Below are 7,227 nucleotides of genomic sequence, written 5' to 3' on the forward strand. Positions count from 1 at the left end.
CCCTAAGGGCATGACCGACCTCCTCCCACCAATCCTGTGCCATGTCCTTCAAAAGACAGGATGCCAATCTAACCTTGTCCCCCTCGAGACATCTGCTCATGCGGAAAGCATTGGCCACATTCGCCAACTATCTAGTACTCGCTATGGGGTCCCGCGCCCCGTGGTAATCTGGAGCTCCACATGCCCGGAACTCCCTGAAAGTAAGCGTGCGCGACCCCGTCATGGCCGCTACCTCAGCACGGAAAGTGCTCAACCTCTCATCCATCAACTCTAAGATGCCCTCCTTGATCGAACCGAAGATCACAGGAGTCTGCTCAAGTATGGTGAGAGTAATCTCTGAAGAGAGAAACTGCTGACTGCTGGTCTAGGGCGTAATACCACCATTCTGAAAACACATCATAATAAACTTCAGGAACATAAATATATCTCGAGGGATCATTACTATCACAAGTTTCCTGGTCTCATCTCAGCTTTCCTTGATTCGAATATGGATCCTCTACTTTCAGTAGTACGGGCCCATACTACCTTCCACATCTATCCGTACTTTCCTCAAGTATTTCCTTGACTCCACCAAGTCACTTCTATTACTACTAATCTCTTCTACTCCCATCCTAGGGTTGCCCTAGGGAAATCTCTGACTCTACCCAATCCAGTCCTCAGGTACTGAAGGCCTCCTTGTAATGCCAATTAGCCATCACCTGAATACCATCACATGTGGCGAGGCTCAGATAATCCTTCGAGTAAATGGCCCGTCCCTACAACGGTTAGACTCATACAAGAGTTGTGCAATAGGGCCAAATCTAGCATTCTGAGATTATTCAACCCTGTTCACATGTGACGTGACGTATTCACCTAATGGCTAACTCCCATCACTCAGAGCCCCAAAAAGCACAAAGCAAGCAGCATTCAGACACATGAAACTACTCAAGCAATTATATCCTCATAACAAGGAATTGTACTGACATACAAAGGCTAAGCTCATACTATCAGGCATAACCTAAACAGGCTATCCTACTGCTGTCTACTCAACTAGCATGCAATTCTTATAAAGCTGAAACACATATAGCAGGCACATAAGGCATCCTCCTAGATCCTTAGTCATATTCTAGCTTGCTGTTCTACTGAAACTGAAACTGATAATCATAACATAAACTTGTATGGGTAATTTGGGAGTACTTACTTGAGCTCGGTTGATCGCATGCACCACACCCTTTTTCTTTTCTCAAAACTCTTTCTCCTTTTTAAGTTTTCTTTTTCAAAAATTCTTTTGAAAAACACTCGTGAAAATCCTTCTACCATTTCCTCAGTTTGAGTCCAGTCACACCCGAGAGTGTGCCTGAATCTCTCAAACCAAGGCTCTAATACGAACTTGTAACATCCAAAAATACGACCCAAAAATTTTTGTTTTAATAATAATAAAAATCATATACTGATCGTCATATCATGAAACCATATGTCAAATATCTCAACTCATAATAAAATGTCATGAATATTTGTGCCAAATCAAACTATGAATCAAAACAAACTCCCAGGAATAAGACTGAAGTTGTGGTGTGTGCAATGCCATCATCCCGAGCTCTTCCCTTTACTTGCGGAAGTACCTGAAACCAAAACTGAAACTGTAAGCATAAAGCTTAGTGAGCTCCCCCAAGCTAACACATACCATACAAGAACATATAACAAAGACTGGGCCTTGCCCACTGCATCGGACCGAAGTCCGGAACTAACCAGGCCCTTGCCCTCTGCATCGGACCGAAGCCCGAAAACTACATCGGACCGAAGTTCGGAACTGACTGGGACCTTGTCCCCTGCATCGGACCGAATTCCGGAACTAACTGCATCAGACCGAAGTCCGGAACTAACCAGGGCCTTGCCCTCTGCATCGGACCGAAGTCCGGAAGCTGACTGAGCATAACATAGCATAGCATAAACATATCAACTAGCATGAACACATAACTGCATACTGCATCGGGCCGTAGCCCGGAACACATAACACATAAATCCTGACTGAGCCACGTAGGCATCAAACATACTAACTACTGCATCGGACTGAAGTCCGGAAACTACTGCTAGCTAAACGGGCCGACATTGTGGCCTTAGACCCGTTCCTACTGAAAGGAAACTCACCTCGTAGCCTAGCTGCTGAAGGAACTGCTTCGAATCTGTCTGCTGCGGCTCCGGTTTCACCCCGGCTACAGTTTCCATAAGTACCCTCAATCAAATACTGATAATAATACTGAGGGTAAAATGACTATCTTACCCCTGTCCAAAGTCAATCTATCGGTCAAAGTCAACATTCAGTTGACCTGACTCGTCGATTTGGGTCACCAACTCGTCGAGTCCTTACTCTCATTTTCTTTCTTTTTCTCACTATTACTCGCCGAGTTTGGCATAGACTCGACGAGTTCCTCTTCGATACTAACACTCAGACAATCTGCATCCGACTCGCCGAGTTGTATGAACAACTCGTCGAGTCCTACTTCATCAGATGAACCCTCTGGCTGTGACTCGCCGAATTGTATGAACAACTCGCCAAGTCTGTTCTTGAGGCATGAAGATTGCCTTGAACTCGCCGAGTCAGGGCATTGACTCGCCGAGTCCTTCAATGAATGAGTCTAACCTCCAGCTCACTGAGTCCACTCCCACTCACTAGTTCCACTCGGCATAACTCGAAATGATAAAATAGGGGACTCGCGACTCGACTCGTCGAGTCTGAAGAACGACTCGCTGAGTCGTGTACATGCAACCACTATATACTCGATTCTGCTTGAATCCTGTTCATTCCATTCGTAGATCTGGGTTCTAAGGGCTTGTTTAACACGTAAAGTTTCCAACTTTACGTGTAAATAAACACCAAATGAAGGTTTAAGGCTCAAAACACACTTATAAGAGTAGATCTAGGGCTTTCATGCAATATGGCCCCATAAAGGTACTAGATCTAGGCTTTTGGAACTCAAACATAGCTAGATCCGAAGGCTATAGATCTCAATGTGTCCTCTATGCTACTACCAAGCCATGAAATGGTTCAAGAATAACTTTAATGGTGTTCCAATGGGGATTAAAGCATAGAAACAGAAAAGGGTCGAGTTATACCTTACTATACTCTGAAATGCCACAAGGATCTTGGATCTCCTTCTTCTCCTCTTGATCTACCTTCCTTCTTTTCTCAAGATCTTCAAAGAATCACACCAAATCACACAAAAATGCAAACAGAGTTCTAGGGTTTCGAGGAGGATGCTCTGGGGGGTGATGGGGGCTGACTTGGGGTCCCAAAAGTTGATTAAATAGGGTGCAAACCCTTGATATTAGGGTTTCATCCAGGCTGGCAGACTCGCTGAGTCCGGAATATGGACTCGTCGAGTCGCCAACTTACACGTGCTCAAAAAAATCCCGACTCAACTCGACGAGTCTGGCTACAGGGTCGTCGAGTTCCTCTTGAAAACTTAAAAAAAAATTATTTAAATAACATACCAGAATTTGGGGTGTTACAACTCTCCCCCACTTGTCTCAGACTTCGTCCTCGAAGTCTGCTGCCGCTGAATCTGGAAACAACTCTGGGTAATGCTCCCGCATCTCCTCCTCGGACTCCCTTGTCTATTCAGAACCCTTCTGGTGCTGCCACTGCACCTTCACTAACTGAATCACCTTGTTCCTCAAGGTCTTCACCTTCCGATCTAAGATTGCAACTGGTCTCTCGACATAATTCAGGCTGCTATCAACCTGAATATCCTCCATGGGTACTACTGCCGACTCGTCCACCAAACACATCCTCAACTGAGAAACATGGAAAGTGTTGTGGATCTGGCTAAGCTCTGCCGGAAGATCCAATCGGTAGGCGACCCGACCCACCCGGGCCATAACCCTAAAAGGACCAATGAACCTGGGGCCCAGCTTACCCCTCTTTCGGAATCTGATGACACCCTTCCAGGGTGATACCATCAAGAGGACCATGTCACCCACCTGAAACTCCAAGTCTGAACGCCTCCTATCGGCGTAACTCTTCTGTCGACTTTGCGCAGTCTGCAGTCTACTACGAACTTGCTGGATCAACTCTGTCGTCTTGAGCACCACTTCGGTGCTCCTAATGACACGCTGACCGACCTCGCCCCAACAGATCGGGGTCCTGTACTTCCTCCCGTATAGCATCTCGAAAGGAGGGTGGTCAATACTAGCATGGTAGCTGTTGTTATACGAAAACTCCGCTAACGGAAGATACGTATCCCAACTGTCACCGAAATCTAGAACACATGTCTGGAGCATGTCCTCGAGAGTCTGGATCGTCCTCTTGCTCTGCCTGTCCGTCTGAGGGTTGAAAGCGGTACTAAAATGGAGATGAGTCCCCATCTCGTCGTGAAACCGCTTCCAGAATCTGGAAGTAAAACGGATGTCTCGGTCTGACACCACCGAGACAAGCACTCCGTTCCGTGCCACCACCTCACGCACATAAATATTGGCTAGCTTCTCCGCCGATATACTCTCCTGGATCGGTATAAAATGAGCACTCTTCATCAACCGATCCACACCGACCCAAATCGAATCCACTCCACGTGCAATCCTGGGAAGCTTCGTGATGAAATCCATGGTGATGTCTTCCCACTTCCACACTGGAATGTCTAACGGATGCATCTTGCCATGAGGTCTCTGGTGTTCTGCCTTGACCTTCCTGTAGGTCAGGCACCTTTACACATACCAGGCGAAATCCTTCTTCATGCAGGGCCACCAATAATAGGGTCGAAGATCTCTATACATCTTCGTTGCCCCTGGATGGATGGAAAATCGAGACTTGTGGGCCTCATCCATCAGTACCTGCCGTACACCTCCCCAGTACAGCACCCAAACTCTCCCATGAAGGGTCAACAATCCTCGACTGTCATAGTAGAAAGAAGCTACTCGTCCCACGCTCCTCTCACACTTCTGCCTCTCCTCCTTGAGGCCCTCGACTTGAGCCTCTCTGATCTGCTCCAGTAATGGAGTAATCACTGTCATTCTCAGACATATATCCCTGATCGGGGCTGCTGCCGCCTTGTGGCTCAGGGCGTCAGCCACCACATTGGCCTTTCCTAGGTGATAAAGGATCTCACAATCATAATCCTTCAGTACATCTAACCATCGCCTTTGCCTCATGTTCAGATTTGGCTGATCCATGAGGTACCTCAAACTCTTATGATCCGTGTAAATGGTACATCGGACCCCATAAAGGTAATGTCTCCAAATCGTGAGGGAAAACACCACTGCCCCCAACTCTAAATCATCTGTAGGATAGTTAGCCTCGTGAGGCTTCAACTATCTCGAGGCGTAAGCTATCACACAGCCTCGCTGCATCAACACGGCTCCCATACCTGTGATCGAGGCATCACAGTAGACTACAAAATCCTCTACTCCCTATGGCAGGGTAAGAATCGGTGCCTCGCACAATCCCTGCCTGAGGGTCTCAAACGCTACCTGCTGCTCAGGCCCCCAACGAAACGCTACCGACTTCTTGGTCAGTCGGGTGAGCGGTACTGCTATCTTGGAGAAATCCTGGATGAATCTCTTGTAATACCCTGCCAAACCTAGGAAGCTCCAAATCTCGGATGGAGACTTCGGGACCTCCCACTGCATCACGGCCTCTATCTTGGTCGGATCTACCAAAATACCCTTCTGGTTGACGAGGTGACCAAGGAACTGCACCTTGGTCAACCAGAACTCGCACTTGGAGAACTTGCGAAAAGTCTCTCCCTCCTCAAAACCTATAGCACCTCTCTCAGGTGCTCCCCATGTTGCTCCTGAGTCTTGGAATACACCAAGATATCATCTATGAATACTATCACAGACCGATCCAGCATCGGCTTGCACACGCGATTCATGAGGTCCATGAACGCGGCTGGAGAGTTGGTGAGCCCAAACGGCATCACCACAAACTCATAATGACCATACCTGGTCCTGAAAGCGGTCTTCTGCACATCCTCTCCTATGACCCGCATCTGATGATGTAAATCGATCTTGGAAAACCAAGACGCTCCCTGAAGCTGATCAAATAGATCATCTATCCTCGGAAGTGGGTAATGGTTCTTCACCGTTACCTTATTCAGCTCCCGGTAATCTATACACATACGGTGCGACCCATCCTTTTTCTTTACAAACAAAATCGGTGCACCCCAAGGTGAACTGCTCGGCCTAATAAAACCCTTGTCTAGCAGCTCTTGCAGCTGCATAGACAACTCCTGCATCTTTGGGGGAGCCAACCGATACGGTGCCTTGGCTATCGGAGCCGCACCAAGGATTAGATCAATCCCAAACTCAACCTGCCTCTCAGGAGGTATTCCCGGCAAATCCTCTAGAAATACATTCGGGTAGTCTCGCACCACCGGAACATCATCAACTGTCGTCTTGCCCTTCTCCCAGGCATCTAAAACATAGGCAATATAACCGGCGCAACCCTGCTGGAAGTAGCGCCTCGCTCTCGCTGCTGAACACAGAACTGGTCCGTGTTGTGGCTTCTCGCCCAGAATCATTAACTCTCCCCCACTGGGAGTGCGAACCCTCACCAATTATAGCTCACAATCTATCACCGCCCCATTGGGGTTCAGCCAATCCATGCCTACTATAACCTTATTCCCTCGTAGGGGAATAGGGACCAAGTCCGCCGGAAACTGCTCATCGAATAACTGTAGGGAACACCCTCTGTGTACCCTTGCAACCCTAACGGTCCTATCAACTGCTATCTCAACCTCAAGTGGACAATCTAGCTCCCTTGGAGCTCTGCTAAACCTCTTGCTAAGCGCAAGAGAGACGAATGATCGGGTAGCCCCCGAATCAAACAATACTATAACTGAAATGTCGTTCACTAAGAACGACCCTATACAAAACATATAACCATAAGAAACAATCAATAATAAATGCAGAGCTAAGGGGGAAATACATACCTATCACCACATCAGGAGTCGCTCGCGCCTCCTCTGTTGTCATCTGAAAAGCCCTACTCTTTGCCATCAGCATCTCGACTCGGCCCTAACGGCCATCTGTAATCCTCAAAGTAGCAGGAGCAGGTGTTGACACCTTCCCCGCAGCAACTAAACTCGAACACTGGGACTTTTTATGTCCCCTCTGATTGCACTGAAAGCAAATCAGATCTGATGCCGCAACGGTGGTAGTAGTGGTTGTACAATCTCTGCTTATATGCCCAGTCCGTCCGCACTTATAGCAGCCAGCACTCCCTGTCGTGGACGCCCCATCGTGCAATCTCCC

The sequence above is a fragment of the Lactuca serriola genome, chromosome 5 (genome assembly GCF_051521515.1).
Source record: "Lactuca serriola cultivar US96UC23 chromosome 5, Lser_US96UC23_V15, whole genome shotgun sequence".
NCBI classification, from domain to species: domain Eukaryota; kingdom Viridiplantae; phylum Streptophyta; class Magnoliopsida; order Asterales; family Asteraceae; genus Lactuca; species Lactuca serriola.